We start from the raw sequence: 18,546 nt of genomic DNA on the forward strand, positions 1-18,546 counted from the left end.
GTATTATGGTCAGATAATATGGCTTACATGATACTTTTTTAAAGAATATATTCAGATTTTCTTTGAACGCTAAGTCTTGGTTAATTTTTATAAATTTTCCACAATTGTTTAAATAGAATATGTAGTCTCTGTTGGGCACAACATTTTATATATTTTCTATTAAAGGCTGGGGCTAGGGACATCTTGAAGACTTCTTCACTTAGATATCTAATGCCTGAGCTGAGAAGACTCAGCGCAGCTGGCAGCTGGTGTGACTGGCCTCCTTGGGTGCCCCTGTCCCTCTATGGTCTCTGTATAGTGGCTGCAGGGTAACTGGACTTCTTATATGAGACTCAGGGCTCTAAAGACATGTGTTCCAAAAGGGATAGAGTCAGGCAGAAGTCGTACTGCCTTTTGTGATCTAGCCTTGAAAGTCACGCATCGCTTCCACCATATTCTATTCATTAGAAGCAAATCTCTAAGGCCTCCCATGTTCAAATGGAGAGGAATTAGACTGCATCTCTTGATGTGTCAAAGGATTTTCAAACCTGTTTTAAAAGCCACCACACCAGCCTATCATGTCTAGAACATAAAGAACATGGGCATGTGTTTATGTCCCCACCTCTAATCCCTTGGCTTTTCTTTGTAATCTCCCAGGCTTCCATATCACTTCTGTAGCCAACTCTGCCCTCATTCCGAAATTCTGCCCCCTTATAGTCATGCTTGTATACTCTAACCCTCCTACTGACCCAGTTTTGCTGAGTCCTGTTAATCCCCAGAACCAGGAGGGATAATAAGGATTGCTGTTACTTTAAATGACTAAATTTTGAGGTTATTTGATAGGCAGTAATAGGTCACCAAAAACCACTTTCTTATTAAAAAGACTGATTTCCTAGCACAAAGGTCAGACTAGGGATGCTATCCTAGTCAATCAGAAGGGACGAAGTCCCAAGCTTGTGCATGTGGTTGGGGGGTATCTAGGAAAGATAACGTAGGTTTCTGCAAACAGTCTAGTGGAAGCCAAGCACCAGTGTATCTTCCATACTGAGAACCATATTGTGGCTATTATTATATTGTGGGGGTGAAAAAAACCTTTCATCCCCTGTGTTAAGTTCTTCTAGCTGGACTAATAATCAAATTAACAGAGAGAGGTTAACAAGAGAAAATGCACAAAATGTATTATGAATGTACATGCAGGGGGTGTCATAGATATAAGACCCAAAATGCAGTGAGTAGTTGAGGCTTACGTGCCATGCTGGGCAAAGGAGAAAAGGGGATTTCAAAGGGGAAATCGGCAATTCACAGGTAGCTGAGAAAGAGCAGAACATGTGGCAAACAAATTCCTGCTAGGTAATCCAGAAACAATGGGACAGAGGAGAAGAAACATGCTTTGCTAGATTTCGTCCTGTCCATGGCATATGTGCTAAAGTTAATGTGCTAAGGTTCCCTTCCTGAAGCAGGTTTTTTCCTCAGAATCTCTTCAGGCAGGAAAGGGGGAGGGTCAAAGGTTCTTTCTCAGTCTTTTGTTTCTTAATAACCAGATTAAAATTTTGGACAAAAAAGGGGCCACACACTAAACCTGACAAGCTCAGGGGAGGCCAGCATGGCGGGCCCTATGAACTCAAGGACCAGAAGTAACCACATAGGATGGTCTGAACAAAAAAATTTCTAACTAAAAGCGGGTCATGGTGGGTTGTGACATCCTAGTCCTGTAGCTTCCTTGACAAAGGTCAATGTTTACTGTAAGTGAGCCTGTCTATTGTCTTTTTGCATCTAAGATAACCTACTTTTGAAATGTCGAGTAATCCCTTTTTCCGACCCCTCAGGGCACACCCAACCACACCAGAGCAGACCACAGAACCCCTCATTGTTATTTGTTCCCCCAATACCATCTCTCTGTGCTGTAAACGTTAATTATTAACTATCCTGTACCCACCAATGTAAAAGAAGTGTGTATCTCTCCATTTTACTTTTAATCTAATCCCAGAGATGTCCCCACTTTGTTTTCTCCCGCCCCCTTAATCTACCACCAATGGATTTCATGCAACCCTCCTTACGTCTCTTCCTTTGATTCTAATGTATAAAATAAGATGCAAAACTGCCATTCTCTGGAGCATGTTCTCAATCCGTTGAGATTTTGCTTCCTGTCAATTGTCAATTTGGCTCAGACTCAGAAATTTTCTACAGGTTTGGACATTTCTTATGGCGACAAAATAAATATCCTAACAGGCACATTTTGGGTGGCAAAACTTTAGTCCCCTCAATACCCACTGGTCTCCAAGTTTACCTAACATGATTCAGCCCCAAGAGCTGCATCCACTCTGGGTAAACTGATAACATCACATTTGGGGGTTTCAAAGCTAAGGCCTGACCCACTCCAGCCCCTCTACCCAACTCCACCTGGGGTGGGTGGCCTCCCTGTGAAACTGCATTTCTTCAGCTGCAACATTTTGGCCGAGACTAAGAAAGCTTATGTTTGCAAAAGTAGTTTCATTAGCTCAACACTTTTGTGGTGCTTACTGCTTATTGCAAAACTTAAGGACGGACAGACTTCTGCCTGGAAGCTTTAAAGTTGAGTCTCTTTTTAAAAAAATTGTGATAAGAACACTTAACATGAGATGTATACTCTCAACAAAATTTTAAGTGCACAATACAGTATTGTTATTTAGGTACAATGCTGTACAGCAGAACTCTAGAATTTCTTTATCTTATATAACTAAAACTTAATACCCATTGATGAGCAACTCCCCATTTCCCCCTTCCCCCCAGGTTGAGTCTTAATTGAATTAATTTTTTTTCTTAACAAAGTATGGGAGAAAAGTATATCCCCATTTTTATGTTGCACAAGCATCTCATCTTCTCAAAAATAAATTAGCTGAAAGTATACACTTCACATTTCTCATTAAGAAATCCTTGAAGTTAGAGGCTATAGAATACCAATAAGTATATGCTAAATAATACATTTTCAGAATGAATTCTTCTGGATGCCCATTATTATTGCAAATGAGACCCCAAATTAAATACGTTAAGTCACAAAAAAGATGGCAAATTTTAACTAATTTCAAAGTTTTCTTAGAAAACTAAGGACCTTAGAAAACATTGAATACGTTTTTAAAATAAGACAAATTACAAAATTATAGATTTTGTAATCATACTATCTCACATACCTTTATTCATCCAGGCATTCATATTCTGTAAATACTCTTTGAGTGCCTAATATTAATAATGATAATAATAAGCATTTTTGAGCCTTTTTATATATATCAGGTACTATACTATTCTATATAATGTTGTTTAATCCTTTTAACAGCCTTTAAGGTATATTATTTTCTTTATTCCTGTTGCACAGATTGAGGAAACTGAGGCAGAGAGAAGCTGAGTAACTTGCCCAGTTACTAAGTGGCCACGCCCAAATGTGAGCTCCAGGCATTGTGTCCAGTATTCTTCCTTTTAATCACTGTCCTCTGCTGCCTCCATGTGCTCAGCAAGAAACTCAAGCGCTGAAATGGAGAGATGTTTAAGACAAGCTCTGCACTTTAGGGAGGTGACACTAGAGTTGAAGAGATCAGTGGACCCCAGGAACAAATAGCACAGACATACTTGGTAGACAGATGTGATCAGTTTGGAGTTAAATAAGTTCACGTGGCCTTCTTTTAAAAACACTTTTTTAAACATTTAACATTTTCAAACTTAAAGAGAGACAGAGTAGTATAATGAACCCCCATGTACCCCACATCTAGTGTAACTAGTATCAATTTATGGCCAATCTCAGTTTATCTATACCCCACCCACTTTTTCCTTCCCCTACCTCCTCCCTATGGATTTTTTAAAATCTATTTTTAAAATTAGTTTCAGGTGTAAGAACAACATAGTTATCAGGCATTTATATAACTCAAGTCATAACCCCAACAAATCTACTACCCACCTGACACTGCGCATCGTTATTAGAACATTACTGACTACATTCCCTGTGCTGCACTACACATCCCCATGACTATTTTTTTTAATTACAATTGACATTCAACATTACTTTATATTAGTTTTAGGTGTACAGCGTACTGATTAGACATTTATACAATTTATGAAATGATCACCCAAATAAGTCTACCACCCTACCCATCTGACACTATGTATAGTTTTTACATTATTGACTATGTTCCCTATGCTGTACTTTACATCCCCATGACTATTTTGTAACTACCAATTTGTACTTCTTAATCCCTTCACGTTTCTCACCCAGCACCTCAACCCTCCTCCCATCTAGTAACCATCAGTGTGTTTTCTGTATATATGGGTCTGTTTCTGTTTTGTTCGTTTATTTTGTTCTTTAGATTCCACATATAAGTGAGATCATATGGTATTTGTCTTTCTCAGTCTGATTTATTTCACTAAGCATAATACCCTTAAGGTCCATCCATGTTGTCACAAATGGTAAGAGTGCATTCTTTTTATGGCAGAGTAATATCTCATTGTATACATGTACCACAATTTCTTTATCTAATCATCTACTGACGGGCATTTTGGTTGTTTCCACATCTTGGTACTATAAATAGTGCTCCTACTGATTTTTTGAAACAAATACCAGCCATTATATTCTTTTATCCACATATACTTCGGCATGTATCTTTTAAAGAGAAGGAAGCCTTGTAGCCATAACTGCAATAACAATATCACCCCCAAAATAATCAACAATGATATCTTAATATAATTTAGTCTGTAAGAAAGGAAAAATAACTTCCCCTCTATTCTTCTAGGTTCTTGGCTAAGAACGCCCCCCCACACACACACACACCGTTATAAAAGACAGATTAACAGGAGAAAAACAAATAGAAATTTAATAACATGTATACCTCCTATACACAAGGGAGAGACCCAGGAAAACTGAGTAACTTCCAGAAATGGCTGAAGCCACCACCTTACATACCACCTTCAGTTGAAGACAAAAGATGTTGGAGGTGGGGAGCCAGTTACTGGGAGGTTATCAGGCAAAACACAATAAACAGGGGTAAGGTTGTTAAGCAAATTTAGGTCGTTGCCTTCTCCGAGAATAAGAATTTCTACAGACTGAGTCATCCTCCTCTTTCTATCCTGGTACAGAGAGGGAGACACCCTTACAAATGTTTCCCCTATACATGTAAATGTCCCTTACAGAAGACTAACTTCTACTCAGTTTTCAGAGCTTTTCCTATGTCTACTGTTTTCTGAAAAATAATCAGCCTAAAATAATCCTGTGCCGAAGAGGCATATTTTGGGGTGGCAAATTCTGCTCCCCTTCAAATTAACCGCTTGAGGGTCCACATAACCCGGATTAATAAAAAGCCCAGTTTCTCTCCTGGGGCCCCTCGCCAGGTAAATTATCCAAAGTGCTGGTCCAACTCCATCCCAGTCCTGCTTCCAAACACTGGAGGAGAAAGAACTAGAGAATCTGAGCAGTCTCCCAACAGGCACCCTCTTTTTTTGCTGCCATGGCTGCCCCTGAGTTTTGCTGATGAAAACCAGTGGTCTTGTTCGGTCCAACCACCCTAATTCACTGCTAGTCCAGCACCTGTCTAGGCCCCAGTGGCTCTCCAAGGAAGGCCGACTCCCTATGTCTGGGGAACCCTGGGATAAGGTACTAAGAGCTGGGATGCCAAGTGTATGGCTTTTTACTCTGCCCTGAAACAGCCTTTGTTTCCACAACACACCTGGGGGTGGGGCTTGCAGGCCCAGCCGCACCCCTGGCCAGAATCCACCTTCATTAACAGTCAACACCAAGGTATTGAGCCAAGCTTCTTCCTTTTTGGTGCATTTACCTCAGGGGTTCCCAATTCCCCTCTCTGGTCAGCAGACCCCCACCAGGACTCTCTCAACTCATCAGGGAAGGGAGATTCCTCAAAAGTGAAGGACTCGGGCCCAGTTCCCTATAATCTTAGAAATCTCTTTGTCCCCACACAAATTTACCTTGCGACAGTCGCTGTATACCAAGGCCCACAGGGAGAGGCAGGCCACATCCAGCCACAAAGGAAGGTCTTATTATACCCCTCCCCTGGGCTGCCTGTCACTGTGCATTTTCATAGCTAAGGAGGTGGCCCAAGGACCTCTCAGAACTGAGGTCAACTTCTAGGTAACCTGCTGCCTCTTCCTAGACAGCCAGTGTCACTGTTTTGCCTTCTTTGTGTTTGTTGTTTAATTTTCATTTTGTTCATTTATTTTTTTTAAACACGTAATACATTTGCATAGTTCAAAATTCACAAGATACCAAAGGATATATAGTCTCCCTTCCACCCAGATCCTCTCCCCAAAAGCAACCAATTTTATCAGTTTCTTGTGTTTCCTTCAGAAATATTTTGTTTACACAAGCCAATACCCATAGAGAGGGTGACAAAAAAAGAGTACACACATTTTAAGAAAGGAAAAAACTGTATTAAAGTTGCAATACTGAATATATACCAATAAAAAGGGGTGAATACAAGTCATGTTTGACTTCTGCAATTACAAGGGTTGTTCAAAGTGGTTACCATCAGCGGTCAGACACTTCTGATTACGGCGAACTACTGCTTGAGCAACGTGGACCAAAGTGTCCACTTGTATGCGTTTTTTTGGCACCCCCCCCTCCGGTATATCTACATATATTCTCCTCCTTTTTACCTATAAATGGTAGCATATAGTACACAATATTCTGCTCCTTGATTTTTTTTTTTTAACTTAACGGAATGGACTGTGAATTATTTAACCGAAAATCTTCTGTTGGTGGACTTTCCGGTTGTTTGCAATCTTTTCCAATTACAAATAACACTGCACTGGATAAACTTATAAACAGGACCCAGACAGCTTTAAACAAGCAACTTCTCTTGCCTAGAAACAAATTAAAATTCCAACTAAGGAGGCACCTTGCTGTATAAGATAAAGAATTATAAAGTACTCTGGAGGATCAGAAAAAATAGAACTTACTTTTGGCTGGCTGGGAGCTGGAGGGAAGAGATGTGTGGAGTGGGAAAGACTGAATCTGCAGGAGGGGAAATCGCAGATGAATTCATTTAGAAAAAATTGTTACATTGAACTATGTATAGAATGTTCGGTAGGGAGGGGGTGAGTTGTTATTTCAATTAAAAAAACACAACTCCTCTAACTTAAAACTCCAGTATTAAAACATCTTTATATATACTGCTTGCCTAGGAATGTAAATATCAGGCACTCGAAAATAAATTACAGATATAATGCAAAATCTGACCCAGTTCTTAGGAACACAGACTATAAAACACTATAATGAAGATAAAAATCCACATCAAAATCTCCATTGTCTCAGAAGATGGGATTTGAAAACGTTTTTCCCTGTTTAGTGGCATTATCACTGGCAAATTAGAATAATACTCTTCTTGTCCTTTGTTATTAGTATATGCTTGCCACTTCTTGGCAAAGGTCTCTGGTTTGCTTTTTGGTTGGTGGGTGAAAGGGGAGTATAATGCAGTTAAGGTAGCAAATTTTCCTACAAACAAGCAGTGTACAGATAGTATCTTTCCACACTGCACTTGATGCTCTGAATTATTAATTAGGATGTTAAATATATTTCTCAGTGCATGAGGTTATATTTAACTTCATATACTGACAATCTGAGCTTGGCACCTTCCTGGGTTTGAAAATTAGATTTGTAACAACAGGATTTCTTGTGTTTGTTCAGAAAATCATAGCTGTCACAACGGTGGAGAATCATTTTCAGCTGACCCAGAGAGGTGAAAAAGTCAAGCGAGGTCTGCTATGGAGTCCCCAACCAAACAGGAACTGGGAAAAGAGCAACATCCACAATTAACTCCTGGTACTTTCACTTCCAGGTTCAATCTTCCCAAAAATTCTGTCTAGAAGTATTGGGAAAGACCTGGGCTTTGGCCTCAACCAGACCTGGGTTCAGATCTAGATTCTGCCAAAACCCAAGATACAAAAATAGGGAATTAAATTAATAAATTAGGGTGCATCCACACAATGAAATATTATGCAATTATTAAAAAGATGTATGCAGACATTTTGTGAAATGGGTGGTAGTACAGCATTTCATGTAAAAGCAAAACACAAGAAGCATTTTATATGTCTGTTGAAACAGGTTCGGAAAGTTAAATTATGATACATTCATAATGTTCACAATCTGACCAAGGCCAGGTTGATCCGGTATTCTTATGAGGCTCTCTGGTAGCTGCCACCGGTCCCAGGTAGGTGAGGCCAACTTGCTCCCTACCTTGCCACCAGGTGATAATGAAAGCGGTTCCCAGGTCCAAGTCCTCCAGGTACACATTAACAAGCAGGTCTAGCAACAGTGGTACAAGCTCTTCTGTGCACGCAAAGGAGTCTGAACTCTGTCCTCGTGTGCAAGGTTCATTTGAGGGAAAGGCTATAGAATTATAGATTCAGGATCCCATTAGTCTTGTAGGTGGCATCGGGCAACTAGAATGTCCAAATTCATGGCTGGCAAAGGCCCCACTAGAGATCTAGCCCCAGGGGCCATTGAGCACAGGTTGCATATCTGTCTAAATTCAATCATTCTGTTTGTGCAAATGTGAGGAGTATCTCTGAAAGAGTTCAGCCAGTCCATATACCTTGAATACTTCTCAATTCAACAATAAAAGCCCATTTTGAATATCACTGTGCATATTCACTTGACCAATCATTATGCCAATTAGCGAAACATCTGATGTGGATTGGAGATAAAAGTGGATGAAGCATTTGGAGGGTGACTTTTCTGATTAAAACTAGCTGACCGCTCCTGGAGTGTGCATTCCTGTAAAGGACAACTGACTGGTGCAAAAGTGTAGCTGAAACTAAATAACATACACAGTTCTAACACACCGCCCGTCTCTAAAGTAAATCACAGACATCATAACACAGACAACAGAATACTATGCACCTATTAAAAAGAGTATGACACATCCCCACCTCCTGCCATGCAAGATAGCTGAGACATTTTAAAGTAAAATAAGCACAGTTACCCACACATGTCAACAGTGACGGGACCCCTGGAGGTTGCCTGACCCCAGGGGGCTTCTCTGTTTCTCTCTTCCGGAAATTTGGAATGTGAACACCAACACTGAGCCTCCTAGCTTGGGGGCATTAGACACCAGCTTCATTTTCTACCCTGTGTCCCAGCCTGCAGAGGATAGAAGGACTCACTCAGAGAAAAGCAGGAAAGAGAGAGACCCTGTAGCCTTAAAAGAGAATGAGGGGAAACTCCTTTCCAATTTTTCTTTCCTGTTTCTGATGCTTCTCCTACCCCTTGGTTCTTCCTTGAGATATACCCTTATCATCATCCTCATCCTCACCGTCATTATAGCTGAGGATAACTGAGCACTCACTATGCCAAGCACTATTCTAAGTGCTGTATGTGTATGAACTGTAATCCTCACATGATCTATGGGGTTGACACCTTTATTGTCATTATCCCATTTCACAGATGAAGAAACTGAGCCCTGAAAGGTAAAGTAACTTGTCCAAGGTCACACAGGTAGTTGGATAACCGAGTCAGCGCTCTTATGAGCTCCTTAGGCAACACTGTTGTTATATACCCTTAGGTCCTGCCAATAAAGGATCCCTGTTTTTGTTAAGGTCTTAAGGTAAGTGAATGAGTCACTTGTAACCAAATTATTTCTGATTAAGCCAAGTATGTATCGAACTATTTCAGTTCGGTACAAATTGACTTAACGTGAGTACCAGAGGGAAGAATGTGATGGTTGCAGGAAACACTGTGATAGCGCCGGGTACGAGTGTAGGGTCAGAACTGCAGATCGCTGGGGATTCCAGGGCTGAGAGGCTCACCTGCTCATGCTGCCATTGCAGGGGAGAGGGCTGAGGCAGAGAGAACTGGGGGCAGAGGGGGTGGAGGGGAGGGGCCGCAGGCAGAGAGCATCGTGCCCAGGCCAAGGCAAGTTCAGAAGCAGAGAAAAGAAGGAAATGAATCAAAACTCCAGATGGATTAGGTAAAAACTGAGGGAATCTGAATGAAGAAAGTATGGGCTCTAGTTAATAATAATGCATTACTATCAGTTCATTCGTTATGACAAATATATACCATACAAACATATTAACAATAGAGGAAACTGGGTGTGGGGTATGTGGGAAGTCTGTACTGTCTTACAACTTGTCTGTAAGCCTGAAACTATTCTAAACTAAAAAGTGTATTACAACAAGCAAACAAGCAAACTGCAAGTGGAAGGCTGATCTGGGCACCAAGAGACAGTCTGACAGTGGACAAAGAGAACAAATGTCAAACCAGACATCTGAACAACGGGTGAGTTAGAAACAGGAGGTTGAGTCGGCTCCCGGCCTCTCTCCTCAACCCCAGGCACAGGAAGCGGGAAGGGGGGCGGGGGGGGGGGGGGGAATGCCAGCAACAGTGCAAAGCAAGACTGAGATGCTGCCCTCTCTGCTCTCACTAATCTCACTAATGGCTGGGTATGGGTCAGTGCAAGGCGCCCCCCACAGGTTGCCGTGTGCAGAGTTCCTGGGGTGGCCCTCCCAAGGGTAAGGGAGGATATCTGGAGAAGGGAGATTTTCATTCATAAGAAGGGGAAGTAGCTGTCAGAGGTGATGAGAGAAGAGGGAGCACAGTTGGTTTCCTGATGCTGGTAATGGATCGGTAATCACCAATGCAGCTCCCAAGTCGAGACTCTTTCCCCTTAAGGTCAGCAGGATGGATGCCCAACAGCTGGCTGGGGCGAGGCGTGTAGTCTCCTAAAGGGGGAGATGGGATAGGGGCTTGAAGACATTGCTGGAAGCTTGAAATAGCTGTGGGGGCAGGAGAGGAAGGGAGGAGGCAGTGACTAGGTCAGGAGAAAGGATGGTCAGGAAGGTGTGAGGGCCCAGCTGAGAGCCAACCTGTGGGGATAGAGGAGTTTTCACAGCAGCGAAAGTGGGAAGCCATATGGTTGCAGGATCAGGGTTTTGCCCAGTAATTCTAAGAGAAGACCTGAGAGAAAAGGGAATCAAGGTGTGGTTAAGAGAAAGTGTGGGTAGGCCATGGGTCCGAAGCGGAACGGGGAAGGCAGAAGACAGAAGGGGAGCTGATGGGGGAAATAGAGGGCAGAGGGCCTGCTCAGATGACTGACTTAAAAACAGTTGGGGCTGAGGCATGGTCTTGCTGTGTTCTTGACCTTGTTATTATCTGGAAATTGAACTTACTGTGATCACTTCACTAGCAGGTTCCCTCCATTTCGTTCTTCATGTATGAATAGAAGCCATCATTTGTTAATTTGTTCATTCACTCATTTATTCATTGATGTATCTATCCAATGTGTGTTTACAATGCGCTCTGTGATCACTGGCCCCTGCTAACTTGGAGGTGAACCGTATGAAAAGAAGCTTTTCCCCTCTTTCCCCCTTCAAATGGGATATAAACGCTCAGCTATTTTTCCGAGGTTCGGCTCTAAGTTAGCAGGGCCCAGGGTTCACAGAGCACATTGTAAACACACAACATTGGATACATGAATGAATAAATTAGTGAGTGAATGAACAAACTAAAACAGATGATGGCTTCTATTCATGTTAGTGGAAATATGCTCATCCACTAGGTGCAAACTGAGAATACTCTACTTTTAAAACTTTTTAGGCGTAACTTGCATATGGTAAAATGTACGAATCTTAAGTGAACAGCTTGTTGTGTTTTCATCTATGTATATCCCTCCATGTAACCACCATCCAGATCAAGATATAGAACATTTCCATCACCTGAGAAAGTTCCCTTGTGTCCTGTCTCAGTTTTCCTCCCTCACCCTCAGAGATAATGAATATTCTGGGTTCTATCATCATAGACGCAGAAGACACCGTGCTTTTGATTGGGTTTCTGGGGGTGGGGGTGGGGGGTTGGAGAGAATTATCCCAAAGTCACAGAAGTCAGTATCCAGTGGCTCAGTGAGATAAAGTGCCCACTGAAACTTAGAAATAAGATTGCCCTCTGTCTCACTCAGGCTTTAATCAGGAAAACAAACATGACAGGGACCACGGAAGCGACTGGGAAGCTCTCATGAATGGAGAGGTATATGCAGCCACCCCCCAAAAGTGGCTTATTCCAGTGCCCCGTCAGTCTGACACAAATATCCAGTCTGCCTGGGGTGGGGGAGTAGTTCCAGCGGTGCAGGTGCATACAACAGAGCCTAATGCATTAAATATTTGCTCTGATTTTATACCCACCAAGTTAATTTCGAGTAAGTAGGATTCCCGTGTCACTTGCATTTGGGGAGACAATACACTGATTAGGTTGACATGAATATGTAGACTATGACATACTTATACAGCTCATCGTAAATGAACAAAATGCTCTTTGCAACATTAAGATCTTATGAGTTTGTTGTTTTGGGTCAATGTCATGGAGTCAGAGTCACGCTAGGACCTGATGGACCTGGGGCTTTCTGACGGGAAGGCTGAGGCCTGGGTTGTGCCCTGCAGTGAATTCCCATGGTAGATACCATGCCTAAGATCTCTTGGACGACAGCTGTTAACATGCCAACCACAACACTGGCCTTTGGAAACTTCCACACGCACTGAAGATGTGTTTTGTAAAATAACATTCTCCAAACATAAAATGAAGTCACATACAATAGTAGTCAAAGGGAGATATGCCTTCTCAGGATACAAAAAAACAAATTAGATTTTTAAAAACCTTATTGTAAAATATAACACACAATGAACATCAATGTTCAGAATATGGGTAGTTATGAACACTAGTGTAACGACCACCACTTCAGCATTGACCAGCATTTCCAAACCTTTCTGCATGTCCCTTTCAGACACATCCCCCTGTCCGCCACCCCCCAGATTTTTATGGTAATCATTTCCTTGCTTTTCTTTATACTTTGACCACCTATGCTATAGCCATAAACAATATAGTTTCTTTTTGCCTGTTTTTGAACTTTATATAAATGTAATCATACTGTTCATTTCTTATTTATATTTATATATAACATATAAGTGATATATAGTATAATATAGATGATATATAACGTATGTGATACTATATTATTTATACTTATTCCTTTTCATTGTTATAGTATCCCATTATATGAAATATACCACAATTTATTATCCATCCTATTGTTAACGGACATTTAAATTTCTTCCAGTTTTTGGCTATTATGAACATTCTAGTACAGGCATTCTGGCTCATATAAGTGCATATTCCCGTAGTCTTTATTCCAAGGAATGGAACTGCTGGGTTATAGAATATGTATATCTTAAACTAATAAGCAATGTTTTCAGAAATCATTGTACCAATTTTTACTCCTACCAGCATGTTATGAAAGTTTCAGCTGATTCATAACCCTTGCCTATACTTGGCATGGTCAGACTTTTGCCAGTCTAGTAGTGTGTTGTGGTATCTCATGGTTTCAAATTTGCATTCCCTTAACTACTAATGAGGTTAAGCATTTTTTTATATATTTACTGGCCTTCGGGATTTCCTCTTCTGTAAAGCACCTGTTCAAGTCTGCCACCCATTTTTCTGTCAGGTTGTCTTTTTCTTATTGATTTGTAGGAATGATTTATATATTCTGGACACAACTTTTCTTTTTCCATTTTGTGGCTTGTATTTTCACTTTATGGTATTTTTTTTAATTGACTATTTTTTAGAATAGTTTTAGATTTACAGAAAAATTGAGAAGCTAGTACAGAGTTCCCGTATACCTCACACCCAGCTTTCCCTATCATTAACATCTATACATTAGTATGGTATATTTGTCACCATTAATGAACCAATGTTGATACATTATAATTAACCATAATAGAATCCATACTTTATTCAGATTTCCTTTTTCTGTTGCAGGACCCCATAGTACATTCAATTGTCATGTCTCCTTAGGCCCCTCTTGGCTGTGACAGTTTCCCAGACTTCCCTTGTTTTTGATGAACTTGACAGTTTTGAGTACTCATCAGATATTTTGTAGGATGCACCTCAAGTGGGATCTGTCTGATGTTTTTTTCATGATTAGACTGGGGTTATGGGCTTAGGGAGGAAGGCCACAGAGGTAAAGTGCCATTTTCATCACATCATATCCAGGGTACATACTATCAATATGGTTTGTCACTGTTGATGTTGACTCTGATCACCCAGCTGAGGTAGTGTTTGCTAGATTTCTCCACTGTCAAGTTACTCTCTCCTCCCCCTCACTTTTCCATTCTGTATATGGTGTCTTTTGAAAAGAAATAATTTTAATTTTGAGTGGGGGCTGCATGGTCTGGGGGCATGACATGATCTTGGCCTCCACAGGGCTTCCTGATGGCCAATTTGCAGGGACCAGGCCACCTTACCATGCTCTATCTGCGATCACTCAGAATTTACTGTTGGAATTAATGGGACGTGGGCAGGGGGAGAGTTAGGGAAGCAAACTGAATTATATACAAATTCTTTCAGATCTTATATCTGAACCTCTGCTTTTGAATTCAAGAGCCAAGAATTTGACATTTTTGTTTTGGGGTTCTTCTGAGAGTCCTCCCCTCAGGGCAATGGATGGCTCAAGTCTTGGCTATTTGGCTTAAGAGGAGAGGTGTGGTGAGGGTGGGGGAGGAGGCTTCTTTTAGGCTAACATATGGGTCATTCCTTCAAATATTATCCTGCCACACACATATCCACCTCTAAATGTTTCAAAGGAAAAGTTAACCACACATCACCGATTGTTTTCTGAGTGCTATAGCGTGAATCCGAATGGCTGCATTCATAAAGCAGAACTACCGATGATTCAGAATATGACTTTTTTTATTTTTTATTTTTATGATGTTATTTATTTTTTTTCTTCAGTCTCGACATGGGTTATTCTGTATATCCTTAGTTCCAGAATGTGACTTTGAGTACATATACCTTCCTCTAGGTTTCAATCTCTCAATCTATGAAATAAAGAGAAGGCTTCCTACAGTGTTTATCGTGCTGGAATCCAAGATTATAAAAAGCAACATTGCCCCTTTAAGACCTCAGACGAAAAGGGGCTTTAGATTTAAACAATAAGCGATTCACCCTTAGCTCAGAAAAGGATGTTATTTCTCAAGACATAGAGTATGAAAGATTGTGAGATTTTGAAGTTTTCTTGGAGGGGAAAGAGGAGGGATTTTTTTATTTTATTTTTTCAACATAAATTTATTTATTCAATTTTATACAGTTCCCTCTTAATTATGAATAGATAATGTGTAATCCAGATTTCTTCAAATCACTGAGAAAAAGTTTGTCTAATTTCAGAGGAGGGATTTATTTTATACCAAACTATTTACAATATTTTTGTTCTTCTTCAAAATAACAATATCCTAGAACTCTTTCAAGAACAGAAAAATTCACTCCTTTCCGTTTCTTTAGGCTGGATGAAACTGCAGCTCTGCTCCGCTTTTAGCTGATTATGCCCCTAAATAAGGTTTATTTAGACAAGCTCTTTCAGGGCCTTTGGTCTAGAACCTGTTCTAGGATATAAGGCAAGGTGGACAAAGAATGAAATTTTAGTTGATTTGAAGAGAAATGACTCTATCATGCTAAAAAATGAATTAAAAAATTGATTAAATTCTGGATATTTATTTTTTTCAAGCCAGTCATTTCAGAATTGATGTTTTGAAAATTAGCTGCTCTTGGGCCAGCCCAGTGGCTCAGGTGGTTGGAGCGCTGTGCTCCTAGCGCTGAGGTCGCCCGGTTCGATTCCCACATGGGCCAGTAAGCTGCGCCCTCTACAGCTAAGATTGTGAACAATGGCTCTCCCTGGAACTGGGCTGCCGTGGGCTGCCATGGGCTGCTGTGTGCTGCCAGGAGTGGCCGGTGGCCAGTGTGAGTGGCCGGCAGCCAGCATGAGTGGCTGGCAGCCAGCGTGGGCTGCTGTGGGCTGCCGTGGGCTGCTGTGAGCAGCCAACCGATGACTGGCAACCGACTGCCTCAGCCGGGGGGAACGCAAGACTCATAATACCAGCATGGGCCAGGGAGCTGTGTCCTACACAACTAGACTGAGAAACAACGGCTTGAACTGGAGTGGGGAGAGGCAGAAGAAGGGGGGGGTGTAAGAAAATTAGCTGCTTTAGACATTTTTAGTAACCCACATTCCTAATGGAAAAAAATCCTTTCCCCTTTCAGATTTCTTTAAAGTCACATTTCTGCAAATTCTCCTCTGAAAGAACAAGTTTGAGAGACAAGAGTTGCCTGAAGTTGAGTGAGGAAATTCAGATTCCATTCCTAAACTGAGAGTGGCTTTGGTGAGCACAGTAGGTTCTAGAAAGTTCGAACCTGAGTATTTGGGGAGTGTTCTTTTAATTCCAGTTTTCAGTTGGGCAAGTTTTTGCTAGGATAGGTCTGCTACCTGAGAAACTCCTGGAGTCACTGTTTTCAACCCACTCTCCTTTTTCTCCCTCAGTTAATCCCAAGAAAATGGAGAGTGGAAACTGAGGAAACAGGGCATTTTTTCCCCAACAAGTCTTACATTTGTGCACTGAACAATGCTTAAACATCTTCAATGGCTCCCATTTTCCTACCAAATGAAGTGTAGTTCCTTTATGTAAAATTCAACATCCTCGAATTAGAGTTTTGGATTTCTCCAGGTAGATACCTAGGAGTGGAATTGCTGGGTCATAAGGTAGTTCCATTTTCAGATTTTTGAGATACCTCCATACTGTTTTCCATAGTGGCTGCACCAATCTGCAATCCTACCAACAGTGCACAAGGGATCCCTTTTCTTCACATCCTCGTCAGACTTGTTGTTTGTTGATTTATTGATGATAGCGATTTTGACTGGGGTGAGGTGGTAGCTCATTGTGTTTTTTATTTGCATTTCTCTAATGATTAGTGAGGTTGAGCACTTTTTCATATGTCTGTTTTCCATCTGTATTTCCTCTTTAGAAAAATGTCTCTTTATGTCCTCTGCCCATTTTTTAATTGGGTTGTTTGTTTTTTGGAGTTGAGTTGAGTGAGCACCCCTATGTTTATTGCAGCACTATACACAATAGCCAAGACATGGAAACAACCGAAATGCCCACTGGTAGACGACTGGATTAAGAAACTGTGGTACATTTATACAATGGAGTATTACACAGCCATAAAGAAGAATGAAATCTTACCATTTGCAACAATATGGAGGGACCTAGAGAACATTAAGTGAAATGAGCCAGACAGAGAAAGACAAATACCATATGATCTCACTCATATGTGGAATCTAAAGAAAAGAATAAATGAATGAACTAATCAGAAAGTCTCAGAGACATAGAGGAAAAACTGAGGGTTGCTAGATGGAAAGAAGGGTGGGGATAAGGGGGAAGGTGAGGGGATTAGAAAGCACAGTCAGTAACCACAAGATTGCCACGGGGATACAAAAGTCAATTTGGGGAATGTAATCAATAATAATGTAAAGATTTTGTAGGGATCCAATGGACACTTGTCTCATTAGGGAGACCATCTCAGGGATGATGTAGATGCCTGATCACTGCATTGTACACCTGAAGCTGAAGCTGAACAATAATGAATGTCAACTACAATGCTGTACAAGAAGTGGAGTACAGCATTAGGAATAGAGGCAGTAGAAATGTAATGGCTGTGTGCGATGTAGGAGATTGGGGGCGTTATCACTGTGTGAGGGATATAAATGATAAATGTTTAACTATTACATTGTTTTGTACAACTGAAAAAAAAATTCAACATCCTCGATAAATATGTCCCTGATTGAAATTTTCAGCTTTATGTGCCCCCTCCCCCATAAATCTCTTTTTTGGTTAAACAGTTAACCCTCAACCTGACAAGACTTTCTCCCTGCTACAACTTAGTTTTTGCTACCATTGCCTATCCTTGCATATTGAAACCACATCCATTTTTCAAGGTCATCAGCTGGGGCATCACTTTCTGACCACAGATGCTACACTGCGTCACTTCATTCCTCAATCATGGGCAAAAAATGATGAGCTGTGGGAAGGGAGGATCCTGGTTTAATTAGTATGTCTAGCCCTCACTGAACATTGAGTGAATCAATACAAAAAGTAAGTAACTAATGTTCTTGTCACATCACTCCTGGTAGATCGGAAAGTCTTAGAGGGTAGGGTTGCCAGATCTAGCAAATCAAAATACAGGACATCCAGGTATATTTGAATTTCAAACAACGAATACATTTTTTGTTTTTTAGCATAAGTATGTACCATGAAATATTCACGACGTATTTATACTAAAACTTATTCGTCGTGCCCTACTTGGAGGGCAGGGGTTCCCCGAGGCGGCTGGCTTCCTCCCAGCACGTGCTCAGCATCAGTGTAATTGTTAGAACGAAACTCAAACCAGCCTCGCAGCTTCCACAGCTACACCCGGGGCGGGGCGGAGCCACGCGACCGGAAAAGACAGACACCTCAGTTGGAGACCGTCACCCGAGACTGGCTAAAGGGTCCTTACCTGGGAGGCAGCCCCACTCTGCCGGGTCGCCGGACCCCTCGACAGGATCCATCTTCCCCCGCCCCCAACATCCGTCCTACCCTCCATCTCGTGACCGGTCGTCACCGGCCGCGGGGCGGCAGTGCCCGGCTCCGTAATCCTTGCCTATCGTTGGCAGGGCCTTCCATCCATCAGTTAGGCTCCGCCCACCAGGCTGACGTTGCCCTGGCTACGCCTCTCCCGCCGGCCGC

The 18,546-nt window shown here is 41.5% G+C and overlaps 1 long non-coding RNA gene across 7 annotated transcripts in view; it reads right to left on the reverse strand.

Annotated features, from left to right (window-relative positions):
• The window catches only part of LOC141569749 (uncharacterized), a 77,393-nt gene extending 58,927 nt beyond the window's left edge, over nt 1–18,466 (reverse strand). For 5 of the 7 annotated variants that reach the window (XR_016019989.1, XR_016019988.1, XR_012493538.2 and 2 more), the window contains exon 1: nt 18,317–18,455. This is a non-coding gene — a long non-coding RNA (uncharacterized LOC141569749). Of the gene's footprint in view, nt 1–18,316 lie in introns of all 7 variants that reach the window. The other 2 variants (XR_012493539.2, XR_012493542.2) reach the window with 2 other exon arrangements.
• Nucleotides 18,467–18,546: the final 80 nt, after the last annotated feature.

The sequence above is a fragment of the Rhinolophus sinicus genome, chromosome 18, assembly GCF_057876585.1.
Source record: "Rhinolophus sinicus isolate RSI-liver-muscle chromosome 18, RSI-T2T, whole genome shotgun sequence".
In the NCBI taxonomy this organism is placed as follows: domain Eukaryota; kingdom Metazoa; phylum Chordata; class Mammalia; order Chiroptera; family Rhinolophidae; genus Rhinolophus; species Rhinolophus sinicus.